The 9,932-nt window shown below is 42.6% G+C and overlaps 1 long non-coding RNA gene across 1 annotated transcript; it reads right to left on the reverse strand.

Annotated features, from left to right (window-relative positions):
• Positions 1–629: 629 nt before the first annotated feature.
• Positions 630–5,466, reverse strand: LOC136176927 (uncharacterized). Its single transcript, XR_010664651.1, has 3 exons — positions 5,334–5,466; positions 1,545–1,871; positions 630–1,011 (listed from the first exon to the last, which is right to left on the reverse strand). It is a non-coding gene; the product is annotated as an uncharacterized lncRNA (long non-coding RNA).
• Between the last annotated feature and the right edge of the window lie 4,466 nt (positions 5,467–9,932).

The raw sequence follows: 9,932 nt of genomic DNA on the forward strand, positions 1-9,932 counted from the left end.
AGAACAGGCCATTTACCATCTTGATAAATGTCGGTTAAAGAAGGCATTCTAATCCAGGCCAAAAAAGAGGATAATCCCTGTGTAATTCCTGCCTGTCGTCCAACCCCAGAGACAGAGCTCATCATAAGTACACACTGCACCGTCTACAAGTGATTGTGCTGGAGAGTCTGAGTCTTTGTGCAGAGTTAAAGGTGAAATCTTTGTTCAGTTTTGATGTTCATTAATAATTATCCAAAATTCTCTCTCATATTTCATACTACCTTTTGCTTTAATTTGGACAAAGTGTTTGAAGGGGAAACAGATACTAGCAAAAGAGTGGCAAAAGGCTTGAAGGAGTTGGGGCTTTTAAAAATCTACCCTGAAGATCTAACTCAACAAACATATATGACATGTGCACACAATCAGTCATTAAACTATCTGCAATGGGCAAAGACTCGAAAAATACAAACGGCCACCATACAGAGACTGGTTAAATAAACTATGCTACATCTACTCAATATAGTTCTATGCAGCCTTAAAGAAATGAAGGTCTCTAGTGAATGGATATGGAATTATTTCCAAGATCTTTATTAGGGAAAAGTTAAGAAAAACACAAATGGTATACTTAGTACCTAAAGGATACTTTGGAAGTTAAATAAAATTTCTGTTTTGAAAGAAAGAGGAAAAATATGCATTTTTGTTGTTGTTGTTGCTTCAAAAAGAAACATAGGAAATATAAACCATACACAAATGAAAATGGCAGGTGGGTGCAGAATGGGAGGTAGATGGACCTAGGATTTTCCAAGTAGTATAATCTTTATATGATTCTGACCTTTAAACTTTATGAATATTTGTTGGTGTTGTTCAGTTGCTCAGCCGTGTCCGACTCTTTGCGACCCCATGGACTGCAGCACACCAGGCTTCCCTGTCCTTCACCATCTCCCAGAGCTTGCTCAAACTCATGTCTGTTGAGTCAATGATGCCACTGAAAGGTTGTTGCTGAACCACAAAAGGCGCTGGGATTCTTGGCCTCTGGAGGAGAGGAATCAATCCGGGGCCAGAGACGAGGCTTGATCACTCAGAGCTTTTGTTTAATAAAGTATTATTAAAGTATGAAAGAGATAGAGAAAGCTTCTGACATAGACATCAGAAGGGGGCAGAAAGAGTACCCACTTGCTAGTGTTAGCAATGGAGTTTTATACCTTTTAATTAGTTACTACAATGAATCAAAAGAATGTCTCAAGTTGGTGAAAATTTTACCAGACCCACTCCCACAAATTACATTTTAGGATAAGAAGAAGCTAAAAATAGAAAGATCCTGCAGACCCACTCCCATAGCATGGGTTCTAAAATACCAGGATTGGTCAGAAGGCTTTTTCAGGAAGGAGAAACTCCCCTAAAGCAGGATGCACTGTTGTATAATCCCTCGTGCAGAGTTTAAACTGAGCTGTGTAATTGCCTTAAGACTAAGGAATATAGAGGAAAAAAAAGTTTGTCTTTTTCTCCTCCTTGAAAATTCCAGACCCCTCTCTCCTTGGGGACCCCTGGACTTCTTATCAACCTACCTAGGAATTGAATCTCTCACCATCCTACCATCTCATCTTCTGTCGTCCCCTTCTCTTCCTGCCTTCATTCTTTCTCAGCATCAGGATTTTTTCCAATGAGTCGGCTCTTTGCATCACGTGGCCAAAGTATTGGAGCTTTAGCTTTGGCATATGTCCTTCCAATGCATATTCAGGGTTGATTTCCTTTAGGATTGACTGGTTTGATCTCCTTGCAGCCCAAGGGACTCTCAAGAGTCTTCTCCAACACAGTTAAAAAGCATCAGTTCTTCGGCGCTCAGCCTTCTTTATAGTCCAACTCTCACCATAAGCTTTATAAATATTTAAAACCTAAAATTCAATCAAAAAGAGAAAAAAAACCTAAATGAATAGGAAACAGAAATAAATCAGCCTAACTGAATATCAAAATAATAACATATTTCAAGTAATGTTTGAATATCACACTCTCTGCATCACCATTGGTTTTGTTCTCTCTGTATGACTATTCTAAGGACAAAAAAGTCCTGCAAAAAACAAAAATTAAACTTCATTTGGTAAGCTGTTAGCAGTGATATTGTGATGATAGACATGAAATTACATATATGGCAAGGTAAAGAAAATAAGTTAAATAGGTTATTCTGTAAGTCACGATTTTCAGAATGAGATCAGATATTCCTGTACAAAAGAAGGGAGGAAAAAAGTCTAGAACATTAGATTACATTTGGAAATATTAACATAAACTCATGAAGTATTCTTTCCTTGTTCTGTCCACTGAAATGACATGGAAACTGACAGCAACAATGAACATGTCTTCCCAGCACCTGGATCTTGGTTGTTGCTTTTTTCTTTTAATTGTTGCAAAGTACACATAACATCCTAACCTTTTCAAGTGTACGGTCAGTATTATTAAGTCAGATCTCAGTTTTTCATGGCCCTCCTGTGAAAGGAAATTAGGATTTTCTGAGCAATGACTGATTTCAAGTCTGGAGACAGAGAACAAAAGGCAAGAATACATCAAGGGCCAGGAAGCAAGGACTGCACACGAGGGGCATTGGGCCAAACCAGAAGGACATGGGGCCACTCGAAGGCACGAAGGCTGTCTAAGTTGTGGAAATTTAGCATCACAAGTACTGTACCCACTCCAGTGGCAACCCACTCCAGTATTCTTGCCTGGGAAATCCTATGGACAGAAGAGCCTGGAGGGCTACAGTTCATGGGGTCACAAAGAGTAGGACATGTCTGAGCATACACACACACAAGTGACTCTAACTTACTGTAATACATTAAATATATGAAATGCCTGAGTCCACAGTGATTCTCAAAGAAGGAAGGAGAAGGGGTTATGGAGGCACAGAGGTCAATTCTTCTTTACAGAAGTTCAGGTAATATTAAAAAAAAAAAGATACACTGAGAAAAACAGCTCTTTGCAACCCACAGAGTAGTCAGTGAGTCAGGTAAGGATCATCCAAAGATGATAAAACCATTTGGCGAGATGTCATTGGGAGCAGGAGAGTCCGGGGGTGCCCAAGTGTCGCCCCCTGATGGCCAGGGTGCAAGCGTGCCTTACGGCTGGCAGGTCCGTCGGTCACCACTGTAACCAAGGGATCACACACGGCATCGGTGTCTCCTGATGAGGTGCGAGACGAGGGCACAGCATCACCTGTGATTCACTCTTGCCGAAAGGTTTGACCTAAATCTAACCAAGACTTGGTCCTGACTTTTATTTCCCAGGAAAGCGGGGGAGAGAGGAACAGGTCCAAAACACCATGAAAAGACTGACAAATCCAGAATGTAGGATATTCTGTAAAACACCTGATGTGGACTCTGAAAAGGTCAATGTTGTGGAAAAAAGAGTAAATGATGGGACTGCTCTAGGTGAACAGAGTCTAGAGAGACATTAAAACCAAAAGCAAGGTGTCAGTCTCAACTCCTGGTTCAAAAACAATTAACAAAAGACTTTGTTGGGGAAAATAGGTGTTCGTATACAATTTGTATTTATGTACGGTGTGTGTATCTATACACACATGCACAGACATGAAAAAGAATAAAATAAACCAGAAAAACCTTCTACTTCAACCCATCTCTCCAACTAATCTCAAGCCATGTAAGAGGTGATTAAGGGGTGACTACGGGACTTTCTGATATGCCAGGGAGTGATAAGTTTGTGTAGTCTGAGCTGAAATAATCAACTTTCTCGAATCTGGCCTCCCTACTAACAGGAATTTGGAGGACGTCCCATCATTTCTCAATTGCTCTTTTCATAAAATTGAAATTAGAATTGCAGTCTCACATAGGGACTCTCTGGGGATTTACTAGTTAACATCTGTAAACATTGTGAGGCTGAACATCAGATGTGCAAATATCAACACATATGTAGAGAAACCAGATGGGTCTTCCACAAATCAGGGCATGGGTAGTAAAGAGACTTGATAAAAGACAGCCACAGTGACTCTTGGGAGATTCTCTTTGGAACTTGCCCTTCCAAGGGTAGGACTGGGGAGTGAGACCCTTGCCAGGGGAATGACATTAGGAGCACCCCATCAGAGCATCAGCAGACCTGGATGTCCATGTATTCTGACTCTGCCATGTGTTTGGCCTGGAACCTTGGAACCAGTTAGTATCTGGCATTGTAACCCATATTCTTGGCTCAGCATTTACCAAAGCTGCACGGCTCAACTAGACATATATCAGAAAACGTTACAGCTACTCGGCTCATCTTTCCAGCTTTCCAAAGACCTCTGCTTGAACCCCGCCGCCCCTATCAGCATATCCTAATGATAGGAGCAGAGACTGATGATAAGGATTCCTATTTTTCAAGGTAGTTGGATAACCATCATCTCAGTGGATCATCCCATGAGACAGGGAGAGGAGAAAACAAATGAATTTTGCAAGTAAGTAACTGAAGTTTCGGCTAAACTGTCCAACACCATGTAACAAGAACATTACAAAACTGGGAATGGAATTCGGTGCATCAATCTATGTGCCACCACGGCCCTGGGCCACCCGGAGTCTTCCTTCCAGCCTCGTGCTTAGGCTCCGATCCCTTTAGCTAAACCCCAGACCAGCTCCAGGCTGCGCGCCATCAACAGCCCGCCACCAGCGAGCAGCCCACGTCCCATCAGCTGACCCAGGGTGTCTTGTGATGCCTCGGAACATCCGGAGAGGGGCAGGGAAATGTGCAGGCAATAAAACAGGGCCCTAATCAGTGTGTGATGGGGACAAGACCCCACTGCCAATTTGCTTCCAGCCCCTTTGTTGGAGGTCAGGAATCAAAGCCTTTTTGCACAGAAGCACAGAACGCTGGCTCAGGCAGAAAGCTTACAGATGACCCAATCCAGCTGCTCCCAACCCTGCATTCCCACCGGAATCGGCTGGGAAGTTTGTTAAAAACAGAGATTCCTGTGCACCCCTTGTTGGGGGCGGAGGCTGGGGGTTGGGAGTGGATCAGTAGATCTGCAGATGAGCCTGGGAATCTGTATTTTTACCGAGCTCCATGGGGGCCCAGCTGGGGGCAGGGGGGTACCGAGCAGCTATGTGAAGTCACCATCAGAGGGTCCCAGGACCCCCAGGGCAGGAAGGAGGCTGATGAGCAGAATCAAAGGAGACAACCCAGGTTGCACACCCCAGGGATTCCCACCGTCAGCACGCGGCAGCCTCTCAGCAGCCCCGAGGGCCAGTGAGGCGCCACCTTCCTGCTGTTTCTGGAAGGGAAACAAGGGCCTTTTGTCCCTCCAAGAGCCCTCTCCCTGAGAGTTTGCCAGGGCTGCCGGACCGCGGACTGGGAGGCGTAGACAAAGAAGTCTATCATCTCACCACCCTGGAGGCTCGACGTCTGACACCAGTGTCGGCCCAGCTGTTTTCTCCCGAGGCCTCTCTCCTGGGCTTGTACATGGTCATCTTCTCCCTGTATCCTCACACGGTCCTTCCTGTATGTGTGACCGTGTCCTATTCACTTGTTGTAAGAACACCAGTCACGTTGGATCAGGGCCCACTCACATGACCATTTTAACTCAATTACTTCTAAAGACGCTATCTCCAAACCCAGTCACATCTAAGATACTGAGGGTTGGGACTTCCAACACAGGAATTTGGGATGGGACACAGTTCCACCCCTGATGTAATCAGGAAGAACAAGTCTGACTCTGTGTTCAACCTGTTTCTTTTATTTTAACCTCTGTGCCCTGTGGTCTGTGCTGAGTCATGCTGGCTATGCGCCTTTTGTAAAAGCATGTTGCCTGTGGCCTGAAACACACAGGAAGCCCATTCTCAGGCCTCTGACTTTTAAAGGTATAACACTTTCCCATTCATATCGAGATAAAAAGCTGTAGAACGAGGAATAATATTTGTCTTATTGGAGGTTTACAGGAGCATGGTGACCAGGCCTGTGTGGACAGCTGCAAAAACCAAAGACTCCAACACCATGAAGTTTACAACAACCAGCTACACCCCCTTCCCTTTTAGAAGCCTAAATTCTGACTCGGGTAAGATGGTTCTTTGAGACAGTAGTCCACCATCTCCTCTGTCTCCTGAGTTTTCTCTGAATAAGTTGGCTATTCTTTGCCTTGACACCTCATCTCCCAATTTATTGACCTGTTGCAAAGTGAACAGAACAAGCTTGGACTTGGTAACAATAACACCCTCTCTGCTTCAAACTACTGAAATTGCCACTTGATTGAGAACAAAATCAAGATAATTGGGAAATAAAAATTAAGCTTTTAAGTTTAGCACTAATTGAACATTTCTTAATGCTTTTTAAAGTCCAAAATATCTTTTGGGTTTTTAATGTAGACAAGTTTCTAACAAATGCTGCTTTAAGCCTACCGGCTTAAAATCTGTTTTCAAATTTATTATCAAGGAATGCTAAAATTCACAAACAATTAATGTTGCCTCTATAAAAGTCTGATGGGTTTTGATTTTAAAAAGGAAACCTCTGAAAATAGATATAAGAAGAGGAATAAAACATCACATTTTGGAGCAGCTGAGTTGGTAGAATAACAGCTATCCTAATGTTTCATTGCACAAAATAATCTTTGATCTTGCTTGTGTCTTGGGAAGGCAGGATTCTGGAGGTCAAAGGTTAATTGGTCTGGAAATGGTAATATGTTTATCAGCAAAATAAACTGAGGAAAAATGTGTGAGTAAAGGTCAATCTGTTCTCACTCTCTCGAATTCCTAGGAAAACACAATGAAATTGATAATCCTTGTGGTTCTTTGCACCAAAAAAAAGGACATTCTTCCTTTTTTGCGGACTGATAGAGCCTATGCCAGTACAAACTTCTGCTTTTCATCTTCTGAGCAGCTCAGGGCAACAGTGGTATCTTTGACCCAGGGGCATTTTTTAGAAGTATTGGATCCTCTTCACATGAAATTAATTAGTGGTGCATTTTCAAATGCTTCCTAGTGGACCCCCTGGGTGATACAGCGCCACCAGCTGCTTACTAAATAAACTGGTTCTGCAGATCAGGGTGTACTAAGAGGCTGAGGAGGGCACTCTCCACTAGAAGTCTGCAGAGTGGACTTCCGATCTCAGATGTACCTTTTCTCTGTGTTGGAGCTAGTGATTTCAAATTAATTCAACTCTCTGGGCTTCGGTTTTCTCATCTGTAAAATGACAGGGCTAGGTTCAATGACCTCTGAAGTTTTTGCAGTGATTTTTTTTAAAAGACAGTTGATTTACAATGTTTTATTAGCTTCAGGTGTGCAGTGAAGTGATGTAGTTACACATTCTTTTTTATGTTATTACAAGATATTGAATACAGTTCGCTGTGCTATACAGTAGGTCCTTGTTCATCTGTTTTGTATTTAATAGTGTATATCTAGTAATCCCAAATTCCTAATTTCTCCCTCTCCCCATCTTTTCCCCTTTGGTGACCATAATTTTATATTCTATGTCTGTGAGTCTGTTTCTGTTTTGTAAGAAAGTTTATTTGTATCATGAATGATCTTTTCTGTTTGTTTTTTTAGGGAAAAGGTGTACTTGCATGTATGCTAAGTCACTTGAGTCGTGTCCAACTCTGTGCAACCCTATGGACTGCAGCCCACCAGGCTCCTCTGTCCATGAGATTCTCCAGGCAAGAATACTGGAGTGGGTTGCTCTACCCTCTCCCAGCGGATCTTCCCAACCCAGGGATCGAACCTTCATCTCTTACATCTCCTGCATTGGCAGGTGGGTTCTTTACCACTAGTGGCAATTGGGAAGCCCAAGGAAAGGTGTGAGATCATGAAAAAAAAATATTTTTGTTTTATCTGTCTGACAGAAGAAGGAAAAGGTGAAGGAGGAGGACAAGAGGAGACAGTCAACGGAAATGAATGATCTTTCCTCCACACAGTGGCTGGAACATTCTGCAAGGGGACACTTGACCACAGGGACCCGGAAAACACGCCTTATTGGCAGGATCTAAGCTGATGGAAACCTAACTGAACCAGAGCTTGGGTCTTCCAACCCCAAGCACAGTGCTGTCACTCCCTAGCTGTGTGACCTTTGGAAAACCACTTTCTTCATCTACAAAAGGAAGGAGCTACATGCTTTCTCTCTTCTCCAGGGTTGCACTAGTGAGACAGCTGGTATTGTTAATTGATAAGGAAGTGGTTCAAAGAGGATCCATCTGTTTTTAATTAAGTTCCTTTTGCGACATCTTTATAAATGCTCTGGGTCTAAGAGATAACGTATTAGGAGATCCAGAAAGCAGACATATTGAAGCCACATGGTGATATACAAAGGACAGACTCAATTAAGTAGAATCAAACCAGTGGCTGGTGAGAATGGAGAAGCCTGTGCTTTGAGAGATTTGGGAAGCGAGTTAAAAGTTTATTGGGCATCAGAAAAGTATGTTTTTTCAGTGTTAGTGGAAACATTAGTATAGGACATCGACATTCCATGAACTCTAACAAAGTTAAAGGAAGGAAAGAAAACAGGAGCCAGACGTGACATAGGAGAAATGGTTGGGAGTGTCATCCATGCGGAGGTGGAGTGGGAGAAAGAGGCACAAAAGCTGGAGTGATGATGATTCCTACCTGCAGCTCCAATTTACCCATGAGTTCTGGGTTTTGGTTTTTAAATGCAATATTTTTTAGAGCAGTTTAGGGTCAGAGCAGCATTGAATGGAAAATACAGAGTTCCATCTGCTTCTGCCCCCACACACATCCCCTCCCCACTGCCACAGTCATGCATTTGTTTCTGTGGCTGAACCTACACTGACACATCACCCGGAGTCCATAATTCACGTTACAGCTCATCTTGGTGTTGTACATTCTATGCATTTTTCACAAATGTATAGTGACATGTATCCACCATTTTAGTGTCATACAGAATAGTTTCACTACCGTAAAAATCCTCTGTACTCTGTCTGCTCACCCCTCTCTGCGCCCTTCCCCCTGGCCCACCACTGGTCTTTTTAGCATCACCTTATTTTTGTCTTTTCCAGAATGTCGTATAGTCGGAATCATACGGTATAGAACATTTACAGATTGGCTTCTTTCACTTAGCAACACACATTCCTTCCAAGTCTTTTCGTGGCTCCATAGCTCATTTTTTTAGCACTAATATTCCATTGTCTCGTTGCAGCAGTTTATCATCCATTCACCTACTGAAGGACATCTTCGTTGCTTCCAAATTTTCACAAATCTGAATGAAGCTGCCATAAATACCTGTCGGCAGGCTTTTGTATGGACACAAGTTCTGAATTCTCTTGAATATATATCAAGAAGTTGCTGGATCTTATGAGAAGAGTTATTTTGTTTTATAAGAAACTTCCAAACTGTCTTCCAAAGTGGCTGATCCATTTTGCATCCCCACCAGCAACAAATGAGGGTTTGTCGCTCCACAGCCTCGAATCAACATTTGGTGTTGTCAGTGTTCTGGGTTTTGTTCACTGTAAATCTTGTTGTTTTAATTTGCATGCCACTGATGACACATGACATGCTTACTTTTAATATGCTTGCTTGCCATCTGTATATCTCCTTTGGTGAAATGTCTGTTCACATCTTTTGCTCATTTCTAAATCAAGTTGTTCATTTTCTTATTATTGATTTTTAAGGGTGCTGACTATATTTTGGATGTCATTTCTTTATCAGATGTGTCTTTTCAGATATTTTCTCCCAGTCTGTAGCTTGCCTTCTCATTCTCTTTACCATGTTTTTAAAAATAGCCTTTATCTGGTTAAAATGACCAAGGTCAAATTTGAAGGGAAAATGAAACCAGCATGCATAGCCCTGAAGGGAGCCTTATGGAGAGGTGGCCAGTAGGGGAGAAGGGGAGGCTGTGCCCTCACTAGAGCATTTGTTCCGTGAGGCAAGACCACCTGCTTTATTTCCAGCTCTATCCCAAGATCTAGCACAGGACCTGGCAATGATCAGCTCTCAGAAAATATGCACTGCATGAAAAAATGAAGTAAATCCTGGAAGATGAGACGG

The sequence above is a fragment of the Muntiacus reevesi genome, chromosome 10 (genome assembly GCF_963930625.1).
Source record: "Muntiacus reevesi chromosome 10, mMunRee1.1, whole genome shotgun sequence".
In the NCBI taxonomy this organism is placed as follows: Eukaryota; Metazoa; Chordata; class Mammalia; order Artiodactyla; family Cervidae; genus Muntiacus; species Muntiacus reevesi.